Genomic DNA, 18,296 nt, shown 5'->3' with positions numbered 1-18,296 from the left:
ATACCCAGTGCTGGAGAGTACAAAAAGGTGACAGGCAAAGCAGGAACAGATACGGTGAAAGAGAGGCATGCGTTCAACCTTCTGTAGGTGCCAAAGTGCATAGGGGAGAGGCAACAGTCTCCTGAAACTCACTGCAAGAAGACAGCAGTACTAAGACAAGATGCTTCAATAACTCATTTCTTACCAGGACCCCAGAATGGGGAACGGAGTTAGAAGCAGCAGATCTCTCCTCCTGAACACATATAAATTCCAAAGATCACCTCTACTCCCAGCTTTTAAATGCTGGACAATTCACCACACTGTCAGCCAGCCCTGGTATCAGCAGAGTCAGTGCAGATTAGCTGAGAGAAACCCACAATTCCAGCTAAATAGAGAGTAACAGTTTCCTACTGCAAGTGTCCCTTACTGCTTATTGCCCCCATAAATTTCCTTCTTGGGAGCATTAGAGAAAGAAAAGGTGGAATACTTGAAGCAACAGGAAATTTTTATTCATCTTAAATATAATTTAATGGATACACAGTTCTTCAGTCCTCAGAATCTAACGTGGTCCACTGAAGTTAGCTATATTATTAGGCTCTGTGTCAGACAAACCAAAGTTCTTCATTATCCCTTCTCTAAAACAAATAGCTATTTCTCTATTTAATCCAGTTTCACATTTTCCTGGATGGTCTGCTCATGTGAAACACAGTCCACTTCTTTCTTCCTCCTTCCATCATTCCCCATTCTTCCTCTCCTGCCATCCTCTCATCAAAGCCTGCAGCATGCTCATCAGTGCTGCTAAATACTCACCCAGTCCAATTTATTCTGGGACATATTATTAGTCTCTAATCCCTGGAAAATAATATTGTTCTTAAAAAGCTCTCATGCGTGAAAAAGTTAAAAAATGTATTTCAATCACTTTAAACAAATATTGAGAGTTTCCATTGACACTAACAATTCCTGGATGTAGAAAAGAGAAAATTGCTTCAGTTTTCTGACCTGCACTTGTAAGTTCGATCCAGTTAAATTCAGTTAAAGACAGTCATGCTAGCTTTATTAACACTGCTAGATCAGAAGGTTAGACAGCAAGCCCGAAATGCTCAGTACTGTCTAAACCTCTCCTAACTTCTGGCACATATTGAACTCTAAAGTTCAGAGCCTTCTAAAAATACACAATGGGAGCTGCAGGGCCAGCTGGCAGCGCACCTCTGCTCCACAACATGCCGTGGGCATGGGGACGGCCACAACCCCGCACCCGCAATGCCATCTGGGTGAGAAGTCATGAGAGTGACACCAGCATCAGTGGTAACAGCATGGAGCAATGCCAGGAGCTCTAGCATGACACACAGAGTGAGCAAAGGCTGCCAGATTTACCCACATATTCGCTGCCCCTCTGAAATCAAATCTCCAGTCGGGACATTGCTGTATGTAAGGTGTGAGAAGCACAGCATCAAAACAGCTTGGAGGAGAAGGATCACTACAGTGGCTGTAGTATTATTACATAAAACACTGTATTTATTTTTGGAAAGCAATAATGCAGAGAGACAGGAAAAAAAAAAAAAAAGGAATAAAATACAGCTGAAAATTAGAAAGATTGATTTCTCCTGTCTTATTTTCAGTTCTGATGTCTAATCCACATTGCAACATGATAGGGAAAATTTTCTGCTCCTGTTTTCCTACAAGTCCTACAGTTCCCAATGCCATTTCTGCAGCTGACTCCAGGCTCTCTCCTGTAGAGCCTCCTGATATGTTTAATTGCCCCATGTTCTCATCCAGTTTTTTTGACTTTTATGCAAAAATTCTTCACAGTAGGTAGTGAAAAACTACTTTAAAATCCAAGCATAAATGTTAATGTTCCAATGAAAACACAAGCATTTTGTATATTACTTAATATTTGTTCTAATGCTTCTTCCAATTTTTTCATACCTTCAAGGAAGTGATAAAAATATTGGGCTCAAAAGGTACAACATATATTCATTTACTCTACTTAAAAACAGCTGCATCACATTAATTAAACACCATTCCATATTGCATACCTAAACAGTAATGCATTTTAAAATTGCCAGCTGCATTGCACACAAACATCGAACCACAAAGAAAGCAAAAGAACAAACAAGAAATTCTTCTTATTTTGCATACACTACATAATTGATTTTACAATCCTTTGAAATGTCTACAAGTTGCCTTCAGGCACTTTATGTATCTAAAATGAAAAAGATATATATTTATGATTTACTTTGTTAATTTGCACTACTACCTGGATCATATTTTGCAAGGATATACTTGCTAGAAATACAGCTAAAGCATTAGGGAAAACACAAGTTTTTTTCGAGTGTCATGGAGAGAGGCTTTCTTGTTTCCTATTGTTCTTTAACAAAAGTCCATTCACTCCCACCAAGCGCTTGCTTCTCTCTGCCCCTTTTATCTTCAGCTCATAGAACTGACAGATCAGCTGAACTTTTTCCTCCAAGACTGCAAATTCCTCTTCAGTGCAACTTCTTTTTTTTTGTTATGTAGTAAACAACAGGCATAAGGAGATAATTTTACATGCATATTTGCACAACAACAGTAAAGACTCTGCTTTGGAACTGCATTTTCATCTCCTTTCCATCGCTATATTTTTTAGGGGAATTTGAAGAGGAGTAAATGCTGACTACTTATCCTGTATTCTGGCCGCCTCTGTACAAAATATGCCTTGATGTCATTGGTGAGGACAAGGAAGCAGCAGATTGTTAAAATGTATAATGAAGAGTGTTGGCACTAGGGACAACTGTCTGAGTAAACAATATTACATTAAGCCTGAGGCTCACACAAAATTTTAGACCTAAATATGGTTGGTTAACTATGAGGTTGTGCAGAGCACAAGCCTATAGGGCCCAATCAAACCTCTGCTTTCAAAGGAAGCCCTCAGAACAGACAGACTCATACGCTTGAGTAAAGTATGAAGATGGGGTTCAGAGTTGTTGAAATCTACCACTGTAATATTCCAACACTGGTAACAATACTGACATCATTCATGGAGTGAGAGCCATATTTCTACATCATGAGGCCCTATCCCTGGAGAAAGCTGTGGATGCCCCATTCCTAGAGGCACTTAAGGCCAGGCTGGATGGGGCCCTGGGCAGCCTTATCTGGTGGGTGGCAACCAGCTCACGGCAGTGAGTTGGCACTGGATGGTCTTCAAGTTCTCTTTCAACCCAAGTCATTCTATAATTAGATGATTTATGATCTCTGCATTGAGACCTCTTTATTGCTTGCTTCCATTCACCACAAACAACCTTGGTACCTAAGAGCAAAGTCATAAAGTGCTGCAGAGATGAGAACAGACCAGTGCTCAAAGTGCTTCAGAGCCTGCTCTTACCAGCAATCCACTTTAGTGTGCCTCTACCCCACCACACCTGGTAAGGTAACTCTGCCCGAAGCATCAGGAAAGAAATTGCTTGAGTGGCCTTCGGGTGTATGACCAGGTGTCACTTCTCTTTGTAGGCAAAACTCGAGATTTCCTTCCTCAGTCAAACTGAGTGGCAAAACCCAGGATGAAGTAGCCTCCAAACCCCAGGAATACAGACTCTCTAATTCACGCTTCTGTCCTACTGCACATGTGGTACTTATAGGGCAAGAATAGACATGTGTCTGAATGTATTAAAAAACTGAGAATGCAGCCCCACGTATTTGTACAGCTGGTGAGTCAATGTTAAAATGACAAGCTTCAGAAAACAACATGCACAAAAGCATGCAAAGAGAGTGGTCCAAAGTCTTGGCGGAATTACCTCATTATCGCTTGGATTGTACTGTGTCAGTGGTGATATGTCAGGATGCCTAGGGACTTGTCCAATCGTATTTTTACTACTGCAAATCTAATACGTTATACACAATTAAGAGAGTAGTGCATATTCATTGACTTCAAGGGAGTTAGTCTGGATTTGCACACATTAAATTACTGGTACAACAATACAAGCATATGCACCTGCAAGAAATAAATTAAAAATGTACTAAACTGTATTTAGCATTACTTTGAACCCTATCCGGAGGAAGTCTATCATGGCACAGCCCTGTACTGCTCCAAGATAATCCATGGAATAATGAACTCCTTGCTGAGTTCTTCAGTATTAGTAACGTGAAGAAAAATTGGCACAAGTTGAGAATGCTAAAATATTCAAGAGACTGAGTGATGAAGGAAGATCAAGAAAACATGAACAAACAAACAAGTCAAAGCATGGTCAGCAAGGCTGAAAAATGATTGCAAAGCAACATAACAACGATTCTGTGTATGAGTGCCCTATGTACAGACGAGAGAGGATTAGGATGGTGTACAAAAGTATAATTCACTGTTGCAAAGAGTTATAAAATAGAAAACAAAGACTCACAGTTAGAAAATAATTCTTCCTGAAATAACAGCTCAGAAGAAAAGTTTCTGTGCTTAGGACACTCATTACTGAATAAGAAAAAGCACTACAAAAATGTGCTGGAGCAAACACTTTTGAAGTAAAATGAGGTGGATTACAGAAGTTCACTATTTCTAATATTTCTGATTTCAGGATTCTTACATTTATAATACATGTCATCTCCTACTGTCTGTGTCTGCTTCTTAAGACAAAGATCTCACAACGATATTTTGTGCATGTGCCTATGTGTGTGCACATGTAGTTAGGGACAGAGAAGTGTGTGTACATGTACACATACCAGGAGGAGATACTTAGATATCATTCTTACCTGGGGCAAAAATTACAGAAGTGTTCTGAATTCAGATGTATCTTGAATAGATATTTATCCTGTTGCTTTGGGGAATGAGACATAAAAGCTCAAAGAAACAAGAGAAGTTAATGAAAGAGAGCCAAATTTTCTGCTGGCATAATTTCATTAGAGGGAAGCGCAGCTGCCCCCACATACATAGCAGAGAAGGCCACTTGAATGATAAAGAGAGAAGTGGGAGTAAGCCTAAATGTGTGGTTTCAAATTGTATTTTTCATTGTCAGCACAAATCCTAATTGCAACATAAGGCAATTTTTATTTATTACTCATTTCAGAATTTTCATAGCTTATATATATGTATATTGCCTTGCATTTCACAATTTTAGAATGAGTATCTAAGATTGTTCTGACATACATATTCACTGTAAAACATGCCTTATACTGAAGAAATGTACTATCTTCACCCTCTTTTTTCACTTCTATAAAAATAATACACAAAACAACAAAATTTAGTCTTTAACATTTTATAATTATTTTGGGAACAGTAGTTTCCTCCAAGTAATGAAGTAAATAGTTCTTACAAAGCACCTAACAGCAATTTAATTAACATTACCAAGTTTTAAAGAAGATATCCACTGGGGGTAAAATCCATTGCAGAACACAGGGATGTTTGTGTTCAAAAACTGTTTAGATACTGGGACATGGTTTAGCGGGGAAATAATAGTGGTAGGTGGGTGGCTGGACTGGATGATCTTGGAGGTCTTTTCCAACCTTGGCAATTCTATTATTCTATAATTCTACAATGTGTATGTCAGTATGAAGCATTTGGGCATTTGGGGAAATGCCAAGATCTGTTCACTCATAACTGCAAAAATGTAAAACTTCCAAGAGCAGGAGAATTTTCTAGTGACATACACAAAATTCACTAAGTTAGGCCATGAGTAAGCAGGCCTGAAATGAGGCCAAAGGACTAGCAGCCTTCCCAAACTAAATGCTTCCCCACATCAAACCATTCAACCCTACAGCAAATCTCTGAGACTCAATCAGTGCAGATGACAGAGTATTCTTGGGCCATGTGATTAATGTCCCCTCCCTCTGGTAGGCTATGGGAATCATCTGGTGGATGTGAAGAAAGAAACTCTGGTCTTCAATCACCCAAAAGACCACTTTTCTGGATGCCTTCTTGTGCAGCCTGCTGTAGGGGGCCTGCTTTAGCAGGGGGTTGGATGCAATGATCTCTACAGGACCCTTCCAACTACTACAGTTCTGTGATTCTCATAGACAGTTTAGTGGCTACTTAGGATATTAAAAAGTTTCAATTATGAAAACAAGAATCTACAGTTATCACTCAGATTTAATCTACTGTTCTTTATCTTTCTCAACGTAGTTCAGTTCATTCTGTATTTGTTTTATTCTATTTTATTTGTGTAGGGGCAATGCTTAAAAAAAGGAGTGAAAAGTTCACTTATTTGATAACCTCGTATCTCCTGCTTAGGACAGTTATTTAGGAAATGTGGCCTGGAATTGGAACTTCTGCCTCTTTGCTACTAAATTAAGATGAAAATTAAACCATTTTCTCTCTCATTTATTAACTATATACAATGGAGAAAAGAAATTATTGTCTGCTCAGTTCTTTTAATGTAAACTATGCAAACATTTTTCTTTAGGCTATAACCCTTCATCTGGATTCCAGACCGATGGAGGTACCTCCCTGTAGTCCTGAATGAGAGAACTAAACACCAAGACTTGTGTCATATTTCAGTCCTCAGCAATTCCACACTAGCTACTGCCAGGTAATGTTTAAAAAAGCATGATGTTTTTTGGCAGCATTTGTTTATTCGACAGAGCTGCTTTAGCTCCCAATCTGAGGTTCCTATCTCTCTCAAGGGGCTCAAGTGCAAGCAACAGGCACTTAGCACTGGTTTTGAATCCCACTCCAGGAGCCAGGCATACAAAAACTATGGTTGCTAGACATTTTGACACAGCATTCCCTCACTTTGTAATACTGATTTCATGCAGTCACTATCTACTATGTTTTACTTTCAAGTCTGCTGTGGACATAACAAACAGCAAGCATCATCATTCACAGGTAAACTGTATTTTGAAGGTCATTCACTATAATTTAATACAAAGTTTTCACGTATTAATGTTATAGACCCTTGTAATGGATTGGGCCACTATATTTGAACCATTATACAGGATGATTGTGGAGTGAAAACTATCTCAAGTTCTCAAATCAAAGGTCATCAGTCACTGCAGGTATCTGTCACTCAAATGCAATGATCCATCCTTTATCCTAGAGCTTGGGAAAGTAAGCAGCTGTGAAGGTGCTTTGGTAAGAATTGCAATGTTGCTATAGAAAGCTAATTCCATCTATCCAGACCTAAAAAGTATTAATTCCTTTTGTTTTCTTCTGAGCTATTAGTGAATATACCTAAGAGCAGTCTGAGTACACATTCTTGTTCCAGTTATTATTTCTTGCTCTAAGCTAAATACTTTATAGACATATTTTTGTTTTCTTAATGAGTAACATGTGAGCTTCCATTGGGTGCCTAAGTCTATTAAAAAAGCTGTGGTATGGGGCTACCAGACTTGTAAGGTACGTAAACCACACAGTGAACAGTGACTGTATTCCTATTCAATGGTTAAAGGCACAAAAGAACCATGGGAACCTTGCTCCAGTCTTTATTTCTATATTTAGTAAAACAAACCTTAATTCTTTATTTGCCAAATTACTATCTGTTACAGTTTGAACTTTCCTTAAGCTTTATTCTCTTAATGAAGTTTAATCTGCCTCTGGCTTAAAGCAAAAGAGCTTTGTGTGTTCGTGTGTATGCAGTGTGAATGTGGTTTTGCAGAAAAGGAAGTATTCTGAAAGGTAGGAGCTAAAATCAATGGAAAATGGAAACCAGTCTCTTGCCCTTGTTTTTCCAGCTGTCAAATTTTACTCTAATAAAGTAGATAGTATTTTCTTACAACCCCATTAGTTTTTCCTAAGCAAGCTGACAATACCATTCACTGTTCTGTGAATGCAATCTCCATAATTTATGCTATTCTTCTATGAGAAATGCCCTGAACCCTTGCATTTAGAAAAAGGAACCTTTCAGAAAAGTGTTTGGAAACCCAAAGATCTCTTCTACTTTATTTTACTTTTTTTCACTTGGGCAGAAGACTAGATACAGAAGGCAGCAACTATGAATCAAATTGGAGGAGACAGTAAGTGTGAAGAATTGTCAGGGCTGTGCACATTTTAGCTTGGCAAAATAGCACACGGTCTTTTAAGGAGCTTAGAAATAAATAACAATGGATTTTAAAGAAAAGGAAGGACATTAAAGAGATCAGCTCTATAAAATCCTTCTATAATTACACCATTTGAAAGACAGCCAAAACGGGGGCTGGGAAGGGTGCAGAAAGTAGGAACTCTGCTATGTGAGACAATATATGATTTCACATAGCATCTTCTGTTAAAATTGTCTTTACAAAGCAGATAATCAGCTTTCTGATCCATAGTTCTGTAACGTGTGAATGTTTTTTCAATGTGTTGCACTGTTTAAGACTGAATGGATCTAGCTACTAACAGAAGTCAAGATCAGAGCAAGAAGAAAAACTCTGCAGCCACAGAAATTCCATTTTACATTTGTAGAGGTTACGGTTGCTTCCTCAGTGCTTACATTTCTTGAGTATTTGCAAGTCTCAGTTACTATGAAATTTTATTTTATCAACATCTTAATGAATAAAGAGGCAGCATGAACACAAAATATGTACTAGCAGTATTAGAAAGTTTATAAACATTTCTAGGTATCTAATGTTTCTTCTGAAATAATGAAATATTAAGCTTCTTTTCTTTAAAAGTGGTTTGGAGCTGAGTTTTCCTACTCTTTTTATTTTGAAAAATCTTGACTTCATTTTGACTTTGCATAATTAAAGTCAAACCAGTAAGGCCGGTATTTGGATTTTATTTTTTCTCTTCCACTAAGACCTGAAGTATAGGGAGAAATGTTCTTACTCTTAGTCCAATTCAGAAGAATCTTATTATTTTCGGCATAATGGGAAAAAGACAGCTTTAATGAGATAGATATGAGATATATTTAATGGGGTACAGGAGAGACAGAAATAAATTATCACTGCCCATCCATCCCCAGATTATTCCCACTAGCTAACACAAGTGTCAGAACAGCTCTCCTAAGAAAGAAATAGCACTTTGCTTTTGACTTCACCCCTGCTTCTCAACTGCAGTGTAACATTCTCTCAATTAGGAAAATTAAATATTCTCAAACGTGAAAATATTAACAATATGAGGCAATGCAATTACAGGGAAGTGCTGTTTCCTTAACCTTTGTATGAACTTGTAAATTACTGATTTCTTTTTGCAGCAGTTGCTTGACATGCCTCATTTTAGTTGCTGCCAGTTGTCATAAGATAACAAAGAACACAGAAATCTTTAATTCTGCCTCCACCAGACAAACCTCAACAAAAAATCTTAAGTAACGTTGTGTAGGGTAGTGGCTAAAGAGAAAAGAGAAGACAACAAACCTGCAAACCAACTTTGACTCTATAAATGATACAACGTGGCAATTACTGGCATGGGCAGGGAAAAAAAGGACAGCAGCAAATATGTAACACTCCCGTCATTCCCAAGGGAGCAGCCAGGGCTGTCCTCAGGGCTCTAAATGCCAACTCCACCTACACAGCCTTTGAAACATCTGAAGGAAGTGAACTCTTCATGTTGAAGTAGGGATGTAGCAAAAATAATAGAATCATTGAATATCCCAAGTTGGAAGGGACCCATAATAGTGGAGCCCTGGGCAATCTGATCTACTACGTGATCTAGCAGATGGCAGCCCTGCCTGCGGCATCAGGATTGGAACTTGTTGATCTTTCAGGTCCCTTCCAACCCAAGCTATTCTGTGATTCTATGATTCAATGATAAGTATCATCAAATTCAACTCTCCACAGAGAACCATCCAGAAATCAGTCCTAAGTCTGAGAGCTTTGCCCAGACGCTTCTTGAACTCTAGCAACTTGGTGCCATGATCACTGCCCTGGGGACACTGTTCCAAGGCCCAACCACCCTCTGGTGAAGAACCCTTCCTGATGTCCAACCTGACTTTCCCCTGACACAGCTCCATGCCGTTCCCTCGGGCCCTGTCGCTGTCACACAGAGCAGAGCTCAGCGCTGCCCCTCCGCTCCCTGTGAGGAGCTGCAGCCGCCATCAGGCCTCCCCTCAGCTCCACTGCTCTGGGCAGAGCAAACACAGGGACCTCAGCCATTGCTCCTCTGTTTTGCCATCCAGACTCTTCTGCATCTTCGTTCTATTTTTTAATTTAATTTCAATCTAATTTTCACTAGCAAGTTAAAAACTCTCTTACGGAGAAAAAAAACCAAAACACTGAAGTGTCATGTGTCACTCTGTTCTCAGCATGCCTGCTGTTACAACGGAAAATGAGAAAATGTAGATTTTTCGATACTACTGGAAAATACCACTATGATCCGAAGGTCATTAACATCACTGGATTTCAGAAGGGTGGCTTTTTGCTAAATTAAATGTCTTTAGTTTTTCTTATGTTATGTCATAATTCCACAGAAACAGAAAACAGACAAAGATTGCAGTGCTTCACACCATATATGCTGTGGACAAACATCTGTGGACTATTTTAAAATTAAATTGCATCAGTTTAAAGGCACAGACCTGAATACTGATTTATTTTAAGTTTTGTACCACAAGGTTTTGTAACACAAAGTTCTGTAAGACAGCCTTCGTTTTGAGTGTGTGTGTGGTATCCATAAAATTGAACTCAGAATGAAAGCTAGAAGAAACAGACTTTCTGTACCTTTTTTCCCCTCAAGAGTTTCCTTAGGTTTTGACATTCTGGCTTGCTTCTTTCTGGGGTCTTTCTATACGTAGACAGCTCAGGTTACATTGGAACAGTTTTCAGTTATAATATTAATAATAATCTTGCAAGACTTACTCTAGCATTCTGGATCACCATGCATGTCACTGTCTGCCTAGGACCACATCAAGGCACAATACCCTCTTTCCTGTACTGAGTACTGATGTACCATAAACAGTAGATTTGAATTTCTGTCCGGGCGGCATATGTACATAAGCAAAAAAGCTTAATCCTATAAAACCATTTGCATGTATTATGGTCTACAAGCAGAGCAACACTAAGTCTGTTATTCCCTTTACCTTGCTTTCAGTCTGCTTTCTCGTGTGTTGGAGACAAGGCAGAAAAGGTGTGGCAGCTGGGCAAACAGAGGCGGCATATTTTGCAATGAACTGTGACCCCCAGATCCCAAGCATTATCTAGGGAAAAGAACCATTGCTTTATCCAAGAACAATCTTGTTGGTGTTTTCTATCATTGAGGAAAATATCAAAGGATTCTTTTTTCTTCTGACAATTTTGAAAGAAAATTGTTTTATTTGTTCTTCAAAATGTATCTCCATTTCTTCTGGTTTTTCTTATCATTGGTATTTATTATAGTAGATAACAGCTGCTGAAAGCTTTCAATCACAGAGCTTTTGAAGGCTCACGGAAGCATCAAGCTAATGTTTTCAAATGGCTCTGGGATCTGAACAGCTATCCTCAGGATTAAGAAAGATGAAATGAAAACGAATACTTCTTTTCAGACAAAATCCACCTGTCCTTTACCACACAGGGAACAAATCTATTTCACAAAGGGAAGTTTAAACCAATGAATCAACATGTTTTCTAGTTTATAATTCATGTAAAATCTTTTATGGTCCTATTTTGATATTACCAACATGACATAATGCTGTGGGTTCCTCAATGGCAAGAATTAAACATTTTAAATTAATAGGGAACTGGTAATGGATACTTAGGCTTTTCATATTTAACTGTTTGTACAGATTGATTTATGCACAGAGATTGAAAGGTATCCTCAGAAAGTTCTAAGAAAACTTCTGAGAAAGTGGCTGGCAGGCTATTTCCTCATGATACTCAGGCCTCAAGAAATACTCAGTAACTACCAGAGGGCACAACACTCATATTTATCCACAGTCTCAAAAAACCCACCTCAACAGCTTAATGAAACCCACTGGGAACAATGGAAGACTCCTTTTTTCTTCCCTAGCTGAACACTGAACAACTTAATGAGAGTTACAAACACATGCATATACATGGTCCTTACTCCAAACCTACTCAATTTGAAATGATGAGTGATGAAGTTGAATCCTAAATATGAACAAAGTCAGACTCTGATCATGTTATATGTAGAAATACACATGGATAAGGGTTAAGAGATAGTGAACAGTTCCCAAAATTAATAGGTTGCCACTGGAATGGAAGAATCACTTTCTAAGTCTAAAATTAAGTGGAAAAAAAGCCCACAGAATTTCTGGAGCACATTGCATACAAGGAGAGATGAAAGTAATGGGTTTGTTCACATTTAAGTAGTGAAGGAAAAAATAAAAATCTTATAACTGTCTATAATGACCTCCTGGGAGGCTTCTGGAAGATGGGACAATCCAATCAGTTATAAGGGAAAAAAAAAAAAAAGCCATTCCTGGCTGCTCAGATAGGCTTGGGATCTGTATCCTTGGAATTACTCAAACATGAAGCGGACACTTCCCAGAACATTGTGATCTCACCTTGACCTCATCAGACCTGCTTTGAGAAGGAGGCTGGCTGGAAGACCCTCCCAACCCACATGATTCTGTGATTCTATAGAAGATGGAGAAAATAGAGCATTTTCATTAAATAACTGTAAGTCAGAGACCATAACTACTCTTCTGAGAAGTTAAGGCAACTTTCCCTGAGGAAGTCTGGGCAGCCTAGCAAGTAATATACGTTTTATGCTTTTTTTTCCAAAGATTAAAAAAAAAGAAAAAAAAAAAAAAAAAGCAGTATCAATCACATGATTGAAAAGATCAAGCTCAAAAATGCCTATCACATTACCAGATTTTGTATGCGTGTTCTACGTCTGCATTGTTAAAGAACAGAGCTTAATCTCACAAGCTCAGTCACTGAAAACAAAATACCACAGCTTGATAAAATTTAAGATGATATGCCTATGAAACAGGATGTGGCCAGGTAGTCTCTGTTTGCAGTTTTATTATTATTTTTCCATATTTTTTCCCTACATACCTATGTAATACACCAGGTAATATAGAACTCTCCCTGAAGCAGACAAATATACCTCCACAACCACAGTATGTACTATATAAAGTTGATTTATCTGCTATATGTAACATTATATATGTGTACAGATACAAACTTTGAAAATAAACAGGAACCAGATGTCAAAGTAAGAAAAGATCTAGTATCTGTTCTGAGACCAAAGGTACACTGCCAAATTTGGTCAGAAATGTCACTTATTTAATTTAACTTTAATTTTACAAGGATTTTGGTAGAATTTTGAAAAATAATAAAAAAAAAAATCCTGCATCTACACATTCAGTAACATTCTGTGTACTCCATCAGTACATGTAGTAATTTATTCATCATGTTACAAGTAACAAGACAATCTTTTTTTTTTTTTTTTCTTGTTTAAACAAGACTGGTAAGAGACTGCATGAAGAAAATACAGACAGAATCATCTGACAGACTGCTTTTGTATTATTATGTAATGCAGCATATCTGTGACTTCATTAACATTCATTAGAAGAGGTATTTGTATATTTTACTGTTCAGCCAGTGACAGGTAAATGTTCTTCCCTTCTAGGCCAGGGAGCTGCAATGCATTTAGCTGTAAGAAATGAAATCACACAGCATACAAGATTGCAAACAGGCATAGTAATTTGCAGTAGGTCTCCTAAAGAAAACTGAATTCCTGATGTAGAGTGTTTATAGCTTTCACTGTGGACACCCAGGCTGCCAGGTCATTTGGGTCACACTTCTGACCTTTCTGAGGAAAGTTACTTTTCTTCTTCTGAACTGCCAGACAAGCTAAGTCTCCCAGACACACTGCCAAACTTGATACCAACATCTTAATGCTCACACCTGCTGAACACTGATAAAATCCCAGAAGTTCAAAGCACACAGGTTGGAATGGACGTCTGAAGGTTATGCTGCTCCACTCAAAACAGGATTCACTACTAAGATGAGATGGCATTACACAGGACCTTATCCAGCTAAATTCGGAATATCTGGAGAGTGCATAGTTTGCCTGAACATTCTATTTCAAGGGTGAAAAAAAAACACAAAAAAACAATAACAAAAAAAAAAAAAAGGAAAAGTGTTACTATTTCTAAATACCTTGCTAAAAATTGTGACCTTTGTGTCTTGTCACTGTGCATCTCTAAGAAGTGCCTGTATTTGCCCTCTTCATAATCTCCCATTAGACATTTGGAGGCAGCAGTGAAAATGCCACTCAGCTTTCTCTTCACCAGGTTCAATTAACACAGTCGCCTCAGCCTCTCCCTACACATCACATGTTCCAGATTTGTAAGGTATCTGTGCCTCCCACTGGGTTTTTTTCCACTTTCATGTCTCTTATGAGGGGGGCTTGCAAAGACAACAATAGTATGTCCCTGATCTCTCCACCAATCATATCAAAATGGAATGACTGCACAAAAATTTAACTCATAAATCACATAATAGATCAGAACCATATTCAACTTCTGCACAGAAAATGAATGTTTTGCTTTCTAGTTGAGCGTAAAGATATAAATACTTATATTTTCTCCAACATAAAAATGAGAAAGCTAATATCTTTAGATAGTTGAAGTCAGCTTCAAAGGAGCTAAAGATTGCCTCTGCAGCAGCTGTTATGACTGAATGTGTCTTGTACAATGTGAGCTTGAGCAGAGTAAGCTCATTGCAGCTTCTTGTGCCTGTGAGTATTCTGCCTAAGGCCACTAACGTCTTGGTGACTGCTACATCAACCTCTCAGTCTCTAGAGAGATAGTTTTTCTCAAAAGACCTTGAAAGCAAAAGTGTCCCACACCTGCAATCCCTCTCTCACACATTTCCACACAGGAACTATCTCTATTAGTCAAGAATCAGACCCACTTCGGACAAAGCTCATTTTCAGCTGCTCAGCAAACAGGTTGGGACTATCACAGACACAAGGCAGGAAAAATAACCAAAGGGAACAGTAAACAGTGAGTGGCCACCTTGTTTATTCAGAGTGCTGCAGTTTGTTGATGTTACATACCATCTCAAGTTTAGCTGATTTTAGATGCTAGATGCTTTCTCTCATATCCAGGCTTATTTGAAAGGGAGCTTTCTCTTACTGTCCAGGGAAGCTTTCAACAGCCACAAGAAAGCCATGAAGAAATATAATAACCTTAAAGCATTCAGAGTCTGAGTGAAAACTGTTCTTGCCTTTTGGACAAGACTAGGTAGAATTTGTTCACCTCTATAGGGACAAGGTAATTGAGGAACCAAATATGCAAGTGCATCTGTTAATAGAGAAAAATATTTGCTGGCAACTCATTTTAAACACACCAGAGTTCAATATTTTCTTTTCTGTAACAGCCAGCCTTTGAGAAAAATCAGGTGAACATCTCCTTGCTTTGGTGGCCTGGAAGAAATCTACATTGTGAGAAGGTCAGGCTCCCTCATAATCAGCACTCAGTGTCTGGCCCCAACACTAACACCAATTAAAAACCACTCAATAGAAGCATGACTATAACAATTTATAATGGAGAGCAATCTCATCACTAAACAGCAGTGCTGAATTTATCTGGAGTGCTCTTACAAGGGAGAGTGCTTTGGTAATGACGCCCTGAGAATCTAGAATGAAATGTACCTTTTTGTTGGTATTTTTTGAAGAAGTAAATGGCACTTAAATTATCATCTCTGGCAGATTTCTCCACCTACAAACAAAACCAATTCAAGTATTTTTTTTTTTAATTAATTGTTTAATTTAATTAGAAGACCCACAAACACAACTAAGTAAACTGCCGCTGCAACTATGAAATGTGTTCCAGTATTGATTCAGCTGGCACAACCCTCCTCCATAAAACTCTTTTCAGAGTCCCAGCATCAGGGTGGTCTGTTCTCCCCAGCTGCTATGGGAGATTCCAAATTCCTGTGCTTACCTCTCTCCCCCCAGAGCCTGCTTTACTGAAGTGGACATAGAAGAAGTTTAACTGGTCCAGCTGAGTACATACATACATACAAGTGCAGCTAGACTTACATCCTTTTCCTTACATAGCACCATGCTGGTGCTTCATGAAGTCCCTGCCCATTGTGAGGTTGTTGCAGCAGAAGGAAGAAGTCATCTGCTGAAGAAACATGCAGTGCCGAGCAGAGATGCTCCTGTGTCTCAAAGAAACAGATGGGACCATATAAAAGCCCACTGTTTCCTGGCCATGGCTGGTGGGCCAAACCATGGCGGCCAGATTTGTAACTTTCCACTTTCATTTTCTGAACAGTGTCAGTGCAGACAGTGACATACTTGACCACATCTGAAAGTTGCAAATGATTTTTGCATTTTCATGCAGTTTTTACCATCTCGGGAATAGACTTTCAGTTGCTTATGTGAGCTTAAGAACACATTTAGGGACCTAAGTTCAGGATAGAGCTTGAAAAATGAAAATGAGATTGCTACAGGAAAAATGAATGACTGGCAACCTTCCCATTGAAAAGGGACTTACTAAAACTATAAAGATGACGTGAAATTTGAAGTAATGACTTTACAAACATAGTCCTTTTCATATTTCATTGTCAAGCATGCATACCTTTCTTTCTTTAATAGAAAATGCAACAAAACACCTCACAAGGCCTTTAAACTCTTTTGTCTTTGCTGCAGGTTTATCTGCTTTAGGGAAGAAAAAAAATAGGTGGTGTATTATTTTCAACAGTGGCAGGAAGTGGGTTTTTAACAGAATCAGCTTAAAAAATTCCAGCTGTGTTCACAGTGAAGCCATCAAAAAGTTTAAGCCCAGGATCAGTTCTCCATGCCAACTAAATCCTTTTCAGGCATCAAAAAGTAAATTTTTGAAAAAATGCCAGGCCTCTCCTTGAAAATCTTAATTGGTTGATATTAAAAAAATGGAAAGTGTTATTCTGAACATCTAAGTGTTTACGTTTTTGTGTACTAGTGTGATCTTCTGGTTTGTAAGTACACTCAACATTTTAACATGGAGACTGTCTCACCGAACTGCAATGGCAGGTATGCAGGCTGGTTATTTCAGAAGAAGTGGAAATTCTAAACAGTAGAAAACTGAATGTGTTATGAACTATCCTGTGCCTCTGAAACGCATTAGAAAAATCAAAATGTGACCAGCGATTCCAAAGAAAACATGTTTCATTCCTGAATAGCTGGGGCTCAGAAGAGGACAAGGAAATTACAGTCTTGTTCTCTTCTGAGATCAATAATTGTTTTCAAGGAATTTCTCTGTCACTTTTAGGTTCACATGAATGTTTGGGATAAAAATCAGAAAATATCATATGTACCGAGGTGTGTAAGTATGGTGCTTTGAATACACATACCTTTTTTTCAATTAAAGACAAACTACTTCAGGATTATGAATACATCTATCCTACTGCTTTTCCCTCTTTATTTTCTATTGTGCTATTAATCATCATGCACATATATACCATGAAATCTATCTTCTACTGTCATTCAAAACTTTGCCTTCTTGGTCTGTTATGTGAGAATGAAAGAAAATGAACTGCAGTCACACACTTGCCCCACAGATTTCCTTTGTCCCTGTAAATCTAACACTGCAGCTCCTTTAAGCTAGGTGGCTGAGATGTATAACCTGATTTACCCAGATGTTGAAAGAGGGAAAATATGTGCCCAAATGAATTGATTCTCTGCTGACAGAAATTGATTTATTCTGCATAACTTGAAGTTTTTTAAAAGCAAACAAATTTTTCATTAAGGAAGGTAAAGGGAAATGATATTACAAAGCAAAAGAAAAAAAACTAAGAAACAAGCACAACTGATCAGTAGTTTTTTTCACATGATATGGAAGATAGCTGAAAGTTTTAATATGTCACACGTTTACTGTGTGACTGAAGATAAATCCTTTTTCTTCATTTCGCTATGCCAATCTGACCCTTTTAATGGCTGAAAATGATGCCTTTAATTAAAGAGTTTGGCTTCACATTCCTTTTGACATTTTTTCTTTTTTGTTTAAGTAATTGCCAAGAGATGTTTTGTTTTTCCATTAAGCAACTTGGCAACCCAGGGTGACTATGATGTCTCTTCATTCATAATCTAAAAGATAATTTAGGTGAAGCAATCATTTATCCCAGAGCAGTAAGCAAGATTAAGCAGACAGTTCAAAAGTTTGGGTATTCACTTCAAACTGTTTCTACATGCTGCATTTCCAAAAAGTGTATTTGCACTTAAGATTTGAACTAAAAGTAAAATCTTCTCATAAAAACAGTGTGTTTTTATGAAGTACCTACTTACAGCCCCCAAGTGATGATAATAATAATAAAACCTTCTTCCTTCCTCAAGCTAACTGAGCTCATTAAAAATGCTATATCACACTTCAGAAGAGCAAGGAAGTGTTACAAATTCTAGGAAGTGGCCAAATTTTATTTCTGAGAGAATTAAGAAGACCTTAGCCCCAAAAGATTCTCATAGAGCTACCTCTCATCTCATGGTGATTTGATGGTATACAAGAGCTGTGGACTGCTGAAATGCTATTCCAGAGTTTTTTCTGTCAAGCTGGTTGGATGGAGAAGGGGTGGAGGTT

General features: G+C 38.1%; 1 protein-coding gene and 1 long non-coding RNA gene across 3 annotated transcripts in view; one reads left to right on the top strand and one right to left on the bottom strand.

Moving 5' to 3' along the window:
- Positions 1–18,296, bottom strand: part of SEMA3C (semaphorin 3C) — a 121,996-nt gene that overhangs the window by 93,287 nt on the left and 10,413 nt on the right. The gene's annotated exons all lie outside the window — the stretch shown is intronic.
- On the top strand, positions 5,418–12,540 carry LOC146545198 (uncharacterized). Its single transcript, XR_014881178.1, has 2 exons — positions 5,418–6,464; positions 10,874–12,540. It is a non-coding gene; the product is annotated as an uncharacterized LOC146545198 (long non-coding RNA).

The sequence above is a fragment of the Meleagris gallopavo genome, chromosome 1, assembly GCF_905368555.1.
Source record: "Meleagris gallopavo chromosome 1, MGAL_WU_HG_1.1, whole genome shotgun sequence".
NCBI lineage: Eukaryota > Metazoa > Chordata > Aves > Galliformes > Phasianidae > Meleagris > Meleagris gallopavo.
This window is presented reverse-complemented; position numbering and strand designations above follow the sequence as displayed.